At 34.8% G+C, this 13,085-nt stretch overlaps 1 protein-coding gene and 1 long non-coding RNA gene across 8 annotated transcripts in view; both read left to right on the top strand.

Annotated features, from left to right (window-relative positions):
- Positions 1-4,146: 4,146 nt before the first annotated feature.
- On the top strand, positions 4,147-7,094 carry LOC128186488 (uncharacterized). The gene is made up of 3 exons (XR_008243956.1): positions 4,147-4,444; positions 6,441-6,861; positions 7,069-7,094. It is a non-coding gene; the product is annotated as an uncharacterized LOC128186488 (long non-coding RNA).
- Positions 7,095-7,119: 25 nt separating this feature from the next.
- LOC128186487 (titin-like) overlaps positions 7,120-13,085 on the top strand; it is a 44,785-nt gene continuing 38,819 nt past the window's right edge. The window contains exons 1-4 of one of the 7 annotated variants that reach the window (XM_052856267.1): positions 7,120-7,232; positions 8,869-8,994; positions 10,230-10,389; positions 10,915-11,024. The gene's annotated coding sequence lies outside the window, so the exon portion shown is untranslated. Of the gene's footprint in view, positions 7,233-8,805; positions 8,995-10,229; positions 10,390-10,914; positions 11,025-13,085 lie in introns of those variants that run through there. The other 6 variants (XM_052856268.1, XM_052856266.1, XM_052856271.1 and 3 more) reach the window with 6 other exon arrangements.

The following is a 13,085-nucleotide window of genomic DNA, read 5'->3' as shown; positions in this document are numbered from 1 at the left end:
AGCAACGCTTGCTTTTTAAAAGTAATAAGTAAATTATATTTGATAGGAAGAATCTAGCTTAACTTTTGAAAAATTCTAGATGGTTCTGGCCATTTTGAGTGTACATTTATCATCTTTAGTCAAAGCTCTGTTTAAAGATATAGGAGAATGTTCAAATTTTAAAGATAAGTTATTTGTAATTTTCTTTTTATAAGTAATAGCTAATGGCAAAAATATCATCTCTATATAATTTTAAGGCTGATCTGATATTTAATTTGTTAACCATCCAGACTCTTTAAAACTTACTCAAAACTCTCAGAATAATTCTTATGAATCAATTATATATTTAACAATCATCTCAATCAGAAAAAAAAATCGTACTGCAAAGGCAAGAAGAACCAACCAAACAAACAAAAAAACCCGCATAACTTATTTATTCTTATAGACTATAACTTGGGTTTACCCTGCGCAATTTTTATAGTTCAAATTACTCGATCATACCCAAGTTATTTTTGGTAGCGTTAGATTTTCTGAATTTTAAGAAGTCCGATAAAAATGTAAGGTAAATGTGATGGATAATTTGCTGACCACCCAGTCTGCTCAAAGTAAATGCCTGTTTGTTACTGCAACAAAAATATCTTCGAAGAATGTTCAAAGAATGATTCTAAATAAGATGTTTTTTAACTTATAAGTACGTAATGGCTTTTATATTTTTGTGGTTAAATTTAAAAAAAAGATCTCATCAGTGTGTTAGATAATTTATATTTTGAATGGCCAAAAGAAGAGTTCACTGCTAGAGCAAAAAAAACAACAACTTTATGATAAACGTGATGACTTCAATTTTTCTATCGTCAACTTTCCTTACTTATGTAGAAACATACCTTCATCTCCTGCATATGGAGTTTTTGTCTCTCAAAACGAGGCAAGCTAGTGACAAACAAGTTGATCAAACTAGATTATCAACAGTCTCAATTGAAGTATTCATTTTGTAAGCAAATACAATCTTCTGCTATATAGGTCAAATGGTGACCAACATTTTACATACTTATGGCCAGGCCATAATTACCACATGTAGTATTCACCGAATTATCTGCGGATTTTCCCGTTTTTCGCGATTACGACAAAGAGCACACGACTGGTGTGACCGGTCAGCAGAGGATGCTCACGCCACCATGGAACCTGATTCACCCTACAATTTTTGTAGAGGTCCATGTTTGCTCTGATTATTTAGTTAGATATTCTGTGGCACCTTGTAAATAGTGTCATTTCCCTCAAATATGGAATTTCACTTATGTTACTTTTATATTTCATAATATTGTTATATACCAAAAGGCGACGTTGAGGCAAACAAGCAGACGGACAAAATGTTAATAAAAAAGCCTCAAACTCGAGGACATATTTATCTCTATAAAAACAAACAAACACGTGACAACAAAATTAAAAAAATGTATGTTTATCTAAATATTTGAGATGATAAAACTTTTCAAGGATGAACATATATATATATATATATATATATATATATATATATATATATATATATATATATATATATATATATATATATATTGTAACATCAAACCATTTGATGTCTAAAATTGTGAAAAGCAGATAAAGAATTAAGCATATTTTAGTTGTTTTTGGTATACATGTAGTTGTAAAAATATACAAGTAATATTTATCAAAATCACTTGCATTTCTGTAAATTTCAACGGAAAACTGTTGTTCATTAATACATACAATATGTTGAATAAAATCAATTATAAACATCATGGGGACGACAGTGTATTATCTAGTGCCTCAAATATAGTTTTCAAAAAGCTATGTTATAAACTTTTGTTCTTTGCGCATGTTAAAAAGTTGTAAATCTTAGATTTTACCATATAAAAATTCCGACAAAAATTTGAAGCTCATGCCACTCTTTAAATCCCAAAAAGATTAATGCAAATAAAATCACATGGATAATTCCAATTTAAAAAGTCTGATTCCAAAATGTTCAGCACCCATGAAAACATTTTTTTAAACATCTTTGGATTGTTTTTGTCAATATTGAATATTATGTGTTTGTTTGGATTTATACACAACAAGCTTCTTTTTAACTTTTCTTGTTTTCAGCACCGAAGACAAAATGGCAAGGGTAAGGCAAACTCGGATATCCAAATGGAGCAAGTTCGATCCTAATTCTTACTTTTGACGTCTAAAGGATACACCATGTTAACTCCCAAAGCGGCACAACCAGCGGCCATTTCCAAGAAATCCAAACCCATGTCAATTCCGGTGACCACTAACAGAAAAATGGCGACCTCATCTCTCTGGCCTTGAAGATACAATTGGAAGAAGATCAAGGCCGCATTAACAGTCGAAGTCAGCTTGAAGTAGGCCAAACAGGAGTGAACCTTTTTGTCCGATATGTTTTGTTTTACTCTATAGACCACCGTCATAATGAAAGCGACCAGAGCCAGTAACCCCATATACACATAGAAGACGTACATCCATTCCACACTGGCGTAGACAAAGCCGTAACGTATAATGACGGCCGTGAACTCAGCAGCGTCGAATCCGTAACCTATCCACATCCGAAAGATGAAGAAGGTGGAATATTTCTTGGAGGCGTAGAGCTTTTTAGCCAGAACTAACGGGATGTCCATAGCGTCTTTGGTGTTGAGTTAAAAATTGTTACTGGTTGGCAGATCTACAAAGTGTTGGTGTGTTCCAAACAAACCAGATAAGCTACCGAGAAACTCTCGTTAACTATTTTTTAACAATATCACTGATATGCTTGAAGACCATTATCAACAAATCAAAACTGGGTACACATGAATTGAATGGATAGGTCTATGGAGCACACGTATAAAGGTATCCAAAGCTGTAGATACTTATTTACTAGAACACAGTGGTACATAATAAGGTATATACCCCTTCTAGCACGGAAGATAACTCATAAAGTGAAGATAATTCTCAATGACATTGAAATGTTTAAAATTCAGTAAAAAAGTAATCATTGAATACATGTATAAAAGCTGGACTTTAATCAAATATTTAAAGACTTTACAAGAATAATAAAACATAAGGCGTTTGCCTTTTACTTTAAAATGGGATGGGCAAAGATTACAAATAATTCATGGCAGTGTTACTAGTATAACACGTGTGGAGTGTCATCATTTGGTACAAACACACAAGTGGTCTTGGTCAAGGAAGAGTGAAATACCATCCAACAGCGCAGGGCTGCTGCCATTCTCTCATCGATACTGAGTTACACTAATCTGTTTGTAATTTTAATGTCTTAGTGGAGTCGTCTCCTGAGTAAAAGTAATCAGACAGGTCGTCGGCATGGTCTATGCCCTACTGAGTGGACAGAAATATCCATGGAATACCTCGTCCTCTTTTGATAGTGCACCGCGGTATTCAATCTATCACAATAATGAACAGAAATCCAGACATAACACATCCTTGCCTCACTCCTACTTCACACCAGTATGGCGTTCTTCTGCATTAATTCTTTACATAGGCGTCGGAACCGGGGGGGCTAGGGGGGGCTTGGCCCCCCCCCACCTTTTTTGCAAAGTTATATCTAACCATTAGAAACATAGCATGATAGAGGGTTTAGCCCCCCCCCCACTTTTTCTCGCAGGAAAGAGTATTGTTCCTAAATTTACCTTGAAAGATTGAGAAGTTGGATTCAGAAGCATACTGCCCCCCCCCCCCCCCCCCACGGATTAGGAATTTCATGATTTGGAGGAAAAAAATTTGGGTTAGTAAGTTTTTTTTTCTTTAGGAAGTATAGGTTTACTCCCCCCCCCCCCCCCCCCCCCCCCCACGAATTATGATTTCCATGATTTTGGGAATTACTTTTTTCTCAATATTTCTGAGGATTAGTCTAGCCCCCCCCCCCCCCCCACTTTCAATTTGCTTCCGACGCCAGTGCTTTATAACACAAATAGCATTTCCTTCATATGATATCCAAAAATTGTTAATATAAATTTCATGTATAATTCGTGAATAATATTTGAACAAAACTTAATGTACAGTCTATAAATACTATTGTACATGTAGGTTGTAGATCTATGTTTTGAAAAGTTCAGAAGATCTAAATCTTCAAATCAATAGATTTAAATTGGTTATTGTCATCACTGTAAGTAAATAAAATTTTTAAAATGAAAATCCCAATTGTGTCGAACATGCGAATTTCAAATGACAGCATAAAGAGTTAACTTCTCTATCATGTGTGCTTGCAGCACCAGTTTCGTGTTCGAACTCTCTAATCGAACTCGACCATTTATGAATCGGGTTCGGAATACCTAACCGCAATCCGCGGCCAAAATGAATGATGCATATGCATTACATTATCATGTTCATAAGGACACGGACCAAAGATGCTTTCCCATCTATTTGTAGGAAGCTTGCGATGCATATTCATCAAGATCTGCAAATAAGCTAGAATAAAAAATCAGAGTATTGATTTTTGGTACGAGTATATTGCATTACTGCAGTAAGGCTTAAATAGTGCATACCTGGCATTGGCGGGGATGGGTGGGGGTATTTACATTTACTTACAGGCTTCTGACAGGTAATTAAAGAGATGTACTTATTTTGATTGGTCAGATAATGTAAGGTAAACCTTTTTTTTTTACCAAAAAGCAAAAATTATTGAAAGAATCTATTCCAGTTTTCAAATTCAACTTAATTGAAAGGTTTTGAAGAAACCACAGTGAACCAAGCTGAGAAACAATCCTATGCTCTTTGAATTTCCAGAGTTTTCTAGGGCCTGTGATTAATCCAATCAAACCATCTAGGTGTTATAGCAAGACAATGTTGTAAGCCGTGGGTTTTGTGTTCATTCCACTCCCACAAATGGGGAAGAATAGAATAGACACAAAACATGTGGCTTGTAATGATGGGTGTATTTATTGTGAGCCAGAAAAAATAATCCTGATTTGTTTTGCCCTGACAAACCCTATGTTATGACAAGGGAAAATGTGCCAATGCTGCAGTATGGAATTTATGTTGCTGTTGAAAAAACATGGTAATGAATAAGTATAATTTCATGAAAATTTTTCACACTGAATGCCACAATATACATTATTTTGTACATATTGGTGATGCTAGAAAACAAAAGTGCTGAATAAATGTTGAATAGTTTAAAGTTTAAAAATTAATCAAAGTGAGATATAGGACAGCTCTGGGATCGTCCAGAAACTTTTATACTGTTCTAGCTAGTTCTGTCACGTTTCCTTTATTTTTAAGTAGGAGTTTTATGTTGCACAGATCTAGAATGTTGAGTTTCAAGGATTGAAGGAGTTGTGTTTCTTTGCATATGTAAACAGGGATGTATTCATGTGTATACGAACATATATTCGTGAATTTAACATCTGGGTACATCCCAGATGTACATCACACAACACCTGGAAGAGGATTAATGTTTTTTAAAATTTATCAAGGATGATTTAATAGATAGAATTATTGTCCTTTTATACATGGAAATGTACTACTGTTAGCGCTCAAAATTTAGGGCATTCTTTCTCAAGATTTCATCATGAATATTAAGCAGAAAGTATAATGCAAAATTTTACTTGTGAGTGTATAAGTTATGTATGTTTATAGTATCTAGATTTTAACAAGGATATTGATATTTTTCACATCAAAATTCATGTACCAGGTAACTTAATTTGCATGAATTACGGTAAATAGTACAAAAGAAACCAACAGCAGACTAAATATTTGTATCAGTATTCTTAAATGTTTTTGTCCCTCTGTTTTCATTAAGAACACATATCAAATTGTAAACTGATGGAAAAGTCTTTGAAAATTGATTGAAAATTACAGGTTGAAATATAAAGTTATTTTTAAAAGTTTGAAAGATTTTTATGATGACATTTGAGACAGTATATCTAAATATTGAATTCAAAGACTAATGATGTGTGATAAAATCTGTCAAGCTCTTTACTCGCTGTGTGGTATTTTATCAAGTCTCTTTGACTGCAACTTAATGAGCTAGAGTTTCAAAACAGTGTTTAAAAGACAATTAATTTTCAATCAGATGAAGTTTGCATGCAGTGCAGTAGGTGCATACAGTGTTTGTCTTTTCTTTCTCTTGGTGATTTCTGGAGAGATTACCTTGACCTTTACACAGATGACACCCCAGATATGTTGACCTCTTAAGGTCTGATTACAACTGTGTCAGCAACATGAAAAAATCTTTTGAAAATAATTCTGAAGTCTAGTGATGAAAAACTTTGTCTCTTTAATAAGTCACACCCTGTATGCCCAACATTCTTGTATAAAGTCATCATCAACACTATCATTCTCTCTGCACCATCCGATTCTCTATTATTTTAAATCAGTATTTGTATGAAAAGATGTTATTGTACATTCTCTTTCAACTAATAACTGGTACATATGTCATTCTCTACATTATTTATTACAGTTTACTTCATATGATCCACTTAATTAACTTTTTTCAGTGTCTTTTCTTGACATGGGAGATCTTAGGGAGCTAAAAGAAAGAGGCTGCATGAAAGGACATGATAAAATGTATCTTGTGATGAAATCTGTATGAAAAGGACCTCCTCAGAGGACCTCTATGGTGGAGATTTCGTGAAGACTTGTGCTATGTTGACCTCTCCTATGAGATATACAGGATGAGGTCCTCTAAATTTGTGAGGCACATAAATGTACTGTGAACATCGTTTATACAAGACTGTCTAAACAATAAAATCACCTTTCCTGTGAGATGTACAGCTTGTGTACAGCTGTCCTATGAGGTAAACAGTATGAGGACCTATAGATTTCTGAAACATAGAGAAAACACCTTCACTCCAAGAGGCCGTATCCTATAAGGCATGCAGTATGAGGATGCTTCTTGTATTGGCTTTCTCATATGAGGTAAACAATATGAACATCTATCCTCTGAAGACATTAAATTCAAATACCTTTCTTGAATTTTATTTAGTTTTAATGAAGTATTTCCTGTTAGTGCCCAGTATGGGGCCTTTTTGTGAGGCCTCTACTGGTAATTTTAGGACCTTCCTCTTGGTGAAACAGTATGAGGACCCTGATGGTGAGACATGCTATATGAATTTCTTTTTTCAGACATGCATTAGCAAAGCTTACAGGACATCTAATATGAGGACCTTGAAGTATACAGCATGAGGATTGAGGACAGCTCCTATGAGGCATGTAGGACCTTTTCTGTGAATACGTATGATGAGGACCCTCTCCTAACAGGTCTTATGTGTTGAATGTAGTTGATATAAGTAAGTTAACAATGAAATTTTTTCTTTAGTATTCAGTACTTTCCTTTTTCTGCATCAAGCTTTGTCAGTTGAGTGTTGATTTGTACGTAGCATTCAGAACTTTATTGTGAGTCTCTACTCAAATGTTTACCACTACTAGAAGCTTTATCTTAATTTCAATGTCTCTATCTGATGTTTACGATTTTTGTTTAAATAAATTTCCATTTTTTAAAATGTATATGTTACTTTGAAGTTCGGTTCAAACACATTGGTGCCAGCAAACAACACGCAGTGTTGGTGTCTGAATAATTCAGGAGGTCGTCCCTGTAGGTAAAAACTCTGATCGTGTGGGCTACAAATATTGTTTTCACAGTTAAATGACACAAGGACATAGGCAATTAATTCCATTGATAACAATAACAGATTGGCGTGAAAACAGAGTGCAGGTCGTTTACATCTTTGATTTTTTCTCCCCGTTCCTGAATTGTTCTTTTTTGGTCAGTCAAGGTTCCATTGTCCTTTTGTCTTTATTGCCACTGGTAAAGAGAAGCTTTGGTAAACATTTTGCCTGTCCTTTAGTCCAGATATAGTTTATCATTTAATATTTATTTACCAATCAAGGGCCCTCTAGGGACATGCATTATTTAAACAATATATTAAAATAAATCATTTTCAAAATACACAGAATGAGAAATATCTATTATTTTCTCAATGATCTTAGAATGTATGAAAATGTACATTAACACATGGATGTAATTTTAAAAAGTACAATATTTATGAGTATAGTTTGTTAGATTTACAACAACAAGGTTGCTAGCTGAATAGTTACAGAGAACACGAAGGGACGGTGCCTGTGAAAAAAAATATGCGTATACATGTATATAAAAAAATCACTCTCCAGTTTTAAGAATCATATCTTACAGATTAACACCGAGTTTAAAACCTAATACCTACAGCTGTTTTGTTTCTTGAATAAAGATGAACTAGACAGAAAGATGTTAAGAATTCTTTGAATTAGCTCAAACTGATATTCAAGTACTCTTTGTTTGCATGGAGTTGTAGGAGGGTAGGTTTTGGTTTAATGTTTTGCCATTAAACGATACCATCGATTCAACAGGTGATACAAATGATATCATCTTTTCAATTCAAATTGATAAAGGATGCATTGAATAGATGATATCAATTAATGGATATATTAATTTTTGCCTAATATGTAAACTTCTATTTCAATAACAGTCCTTTGTATAAACCACATGTGCTAATTAAATGTTAAATGTGCAAGACCCGGCTTGCATAATTCATTTTGAAGTGAATGGATTTAAACAGAACACTTGCTGATCCTTATGCATTGTTCTCCGTTATGCGCTATGACAGCATGCGTAACTTAATCCTCCAATATAGATTAAGGTGGAAATCACCTCTCATTGAGCCCAATCCACAGAACTGACCCATGAAATCTGACAATACGGCAGAAAATGTCTTGATAGACCTGAATAAACAAATATTTGATCTCATTTTATTGTCAAGACTTTTAAATAGTTATAGTCTAATTAATAAGCGTTGTATTATTGAACTACAGGAAGTGCCTTAGCGCATAGTGGGTGATTCGATTACTTAAGTAATATTGAACATCAAACAGTTCCCTTTTTACTTATAGATGGTCATGTGTGTGGTTTGGGGATTGTGTATGACATTGTCGGGGCTTTCTTTGGTGGAGAGTTCTTTCCCACACCTGTTTCCACTGATTTTGAAGGAGGCCGATTGTTAAAGAAACAAATGAAAAGTAAGTGTTGGGAGTTAATATACGTGTGTATATAATGCAATATATATCAGGTAAAATAAATATTATGAAAAAGAAATTTTTGAATGTTTAATATTTTAAAATGTGTGTTTATTGTAAAGAGATTGAATGCAGAATAATATATATTAGTCCTCAGAACAAAAGCTTATTTACTTCAGTGCATAAACAAATTTAAAGGTAATATAAATCACTGTTATACTTATCAGAGGGTTAGCACATGTTATATTTTGAAATTACAAAAGAATTTTTTTTTCTTATAAAAGTCACTCATACTTCCATAGAGGAAATTTTTATTTTTTTCTTCATTTCCTTGATATCCTTTTCTTGCTTTCTGTAATATTATTAAAGATACGATCTTGAGTGCCAGGACTAAAAATGATAGATATAGTGGTGATAGTTTATAGCAGATCTTGAGTTGGGCAGGTGTCCATATAAGAAATACAGGTGTTGTCCCTGTCAATACAAGCTAGATCACTGATATCAAATCGCATACGGAAAATAACGATCCTCAATGAATGTGATTAAAACCAAGAAAGCGCAATGAAGGAAATATTAAGCATTGTTGCAAATTAATTTGCATAAGTGTATGCAAGCAGAAACGCTTTAATCGTTATCGTCTGGTTTTACATGTACCAATGTGAAGTGTATGGAAATGACCCCTGTAAAATGTATTGTCTATAAAGGGATAAAACTGAGTTTGAAATCGGGCAACCACAGCTGTTTTGTTTCACAGGGAAATGTGTCATCACAGGTGAATATCACTGAAGCTGGTTAATGCGACAGCACATTACAATATATATGTTTTGGTTTAAAGAATCTAGGGAAGTTAGCTTTTTAACCAATGCACAAAGGACACTTCATTTGAAGGATAAATACAATGTCAAAATCTTGATAGCATTTCTAATGAGCTCCTCATGTAGAACAAAATGTTTGATAAGTGTATTAAATGTCCATGGAAAGTCACACCCATGTATCAAATGTTTATAAACAATCTGCACCTGAGTGGTGCATAGATCACATTGGCAGGCTGTGTGTAATAATGCATACATCAAGATAATGTATAGGAGAGTGGAGTCCCTACATGTTATAATTCTGATACAGCAGGTAGATTGATTCAGTTCACCGGATTAACCCTCCATCTCCATGGCTGATAAATGTTTGGATGACATTTGTTTGCATATATCTACTAGTTTATGTACTTTGTTAATTCTACGCAGTGACAGTCCCCAGCAGCCCGTGTCTGCGCTTGATGTCAATTGTCTGCTGAGTGGGGTGGGGCTCTCATCTCCTGTCTGGGCTTCATACAGTGCAAGTCCCAAAGGCATGAGGACCAACTTTTACTCAGGGTCCACCTTACCCCGTGGTACAGCCAGGTAGGTAAGTAAAAGGCTCACTTATGGAGACACTGTGGTAGCTAGAAAACACTGAGCGTCCATCACTAGCATTGAGGTTCTAATTAGTGGAGAATTTACAAAGTAACCATCTGATAGGCAGAATTGATCATTTGTGGGAAATGAATTTTTAATGCAATTTACCTGCCTGATCCTGATTTTTATTTTTTTGACGGTGTTAATTTGGACCAGGATCTCATGAATAATCAATTATCCTAACACACAGTGCGGCCATATAACTGATCCAACAGGAATCAATTCAATACTGTTTTATGACTCTTCACCTAAGCTTTGTGTATTGTGCGATTCAAAAAGATGATGTTTACGCGTCAAGCTATATCTATTGGCCATTTTTTATGTACACACCTATAGCATGTAATAGCTATTGTTAAAACAAAGAGCCCAGGGGCACCTGTACAGGTAAACAGGTGAACTGGTGACCACCTGTACTAGGTATCTCTCCACTTCAGCGGTGAAAGATAAAATGACTTTGTCTCTCCCTCCATTTCAGAGTCTACCTGAGGGTTGGGAGTTAGACAGAAATTAGCAGGTATAATATGTTCCAACTGGTGGACACAACCTATGGTCAGAAGATTGCACACCTGTATATTATCAAGCCAGGTATGTATATAACCTAAAAATTAACATGTAAATTTCCTCATAAAGCAAAAAAAAAAAAAAAAAAGGCGCAAGTTTATTCTGTTGTTGAAGGTATATATTTACATGTCATTTAACCAAATTGGAGCATGTATGGTGTGATTCAGTGTGGCTGGTCTTTGTTGCAGTAGGTTGAATGGTTTACTATTTGTGTGAACTGTAGAGATCTCTCTGCGGTCAGAGAGACTTTTAATTGTCTCAAGCCCACTCAATGAGTGGCGGAATGTTTGAAGGTTTTTAGGTCCAATTTTTCACGGTGAAACCTCTTTTGTTCCCTGGATAAAAAGTGACTCAAGTACATTTAAAAAGTAAATGTATGAGATATAATTTAATTTGTCAGATTAAAAGGTTATAACAGACAGATGACTAAAATGTTTTCTTTGTTTATGAAGTGTATATTAGCGTCCATCATCGAGTATAATTGCCCTAGGGTTTATCTCTTCATCTGACAACGGTCCATTTTACAGCAGGGTTGTTTTATCTTAAAGGCTGAGTGCAACTGGTATATGATACCAGTGATTTTAAACTTGATTTTGACTTTTTGTGAATGAGGGCCATTGTTTGGGAGGTTTGTGGTAAATGGTATCATTCAGGGTTCAGGGTACAACCCCTCGGTGTCAAACGGCCGGACAAAGAGCGGCGTACAGAGCTAGCTGGCTCAGCGATACATGTGAGCTGCATGAGAAAAATGCATATTACCTGGAGTTAAGTCACCTAATGCTGGCTTAATGGATTAATGTGATTAGTCTGGGGATTTAGAAGCCATGCAGTTAAATGACAAGAAAGGGAAGCTCAGACTTCCTAATATACATGAAATATTGCAGTACAGTGTGCATTGCTTTCCATGATTTGGCAGCTTAGGAATATTATTGTCAGTGAAGAGCTTTCTGTTTTAAGGTAATATACCGCTTATATTGAAAGATAACAAGCGACAAGGGGTAGATTTACAGACAGGGTGTACAAATGTCAAGTAATATTGCCAAACAAAGCAATCCCATCGACTGAAGTTGGATTGTTGGGATCATAACTTTGTGTGCAGATCTTGTTCATATTGGGCACCATAGTCTTGTGTAAGATGACCAGAAATTCCAAATATTGCGTAACATTTAATGGCTCCTGGATGAAGCAGCTTTGGTGTAGGACCACTTGAAGAAACTCTCAGGCACTGTTTGCTTGTACTTCTGATAAAACTTCAATGGGAGGAATACCTACTTCATTGGGCTTGTTTGGAAATTGTCTAATTAAGAGGCTTAATGCTCTGTAGGTGGGATATTATAGGCCCTTGACAGACGGTAAATATTTGTGGCTATCACTTTCTCTTTCAAAAGTATGGTCATAGGAACTATATAGACTTTGTTATATGAACTTCTAATGAGTCTGTTCTGTTATGTCATTCTGTATCTTGAAGTGCTTGGTAATTTGATTTGTGGTGCTATATACATAAAGCAGGAAAAGGAACTGAGGGAGTTTTCTATATGGTAAAAGCTGCACTTATTGCTCATGTACTGTTTGGACCAGAAAAAGCTCTGTTTATCTATATCTTAACATTGTTTGTCCAGCTTTTGTCTGTCTCTAAATTTAAGTGGCTCTTTAGATATATAGATACTTGAATCTTGGAATAGAAAAAATTCTAAATAACTGCATGGTGCAATGGCCTATCTTGACCGTCTGAAGTAAAGATATATATTCCATTGGTATTATTTATAATGCATGCATAAACATTTTTCACTATTAGCTATAAATGTACATGTTTCTTGGCAGATGTTCTTCCTTAGACACAAGAGTTATTGTTGTCCAGAAAAGATACTTATCTTTTAAATTCACCTCTTAATGCTGATATTTTCATACTTAAGGTTTCGCGATTACCTTTGTTTGATGAAATTTGAGATTTATGATGTCCCCAGGCAGAGTCTTAAATGGATTCTGACAGCTCTAGCTAATATAAATTGGTGAATGCCATGCAATAAACTTTCACCCCATTCTTTATCCAATGGATGTATTAAATCAGCTGTTTCCCTGTTGATG

This window comes from Crassostrea angulata, chromosome 6 (genome assembly GCF_025612915.1).
Source record: "Crassostrea angulata isolate pt1a10 chromosome 6, ASM2561291v2, whole genome shotgun sequence".
Classification (NCBI taxonomy): Eukaryota; Metazoa; Mollusca; class Bivalvia; order Ostreida; family Ostreidae; genus Magallana; species Magallana angulata.
Note: the sequence above shows the minus strand (reverse complement) of the source record. Positions and strands in the feature narration are given on the sequence as shown.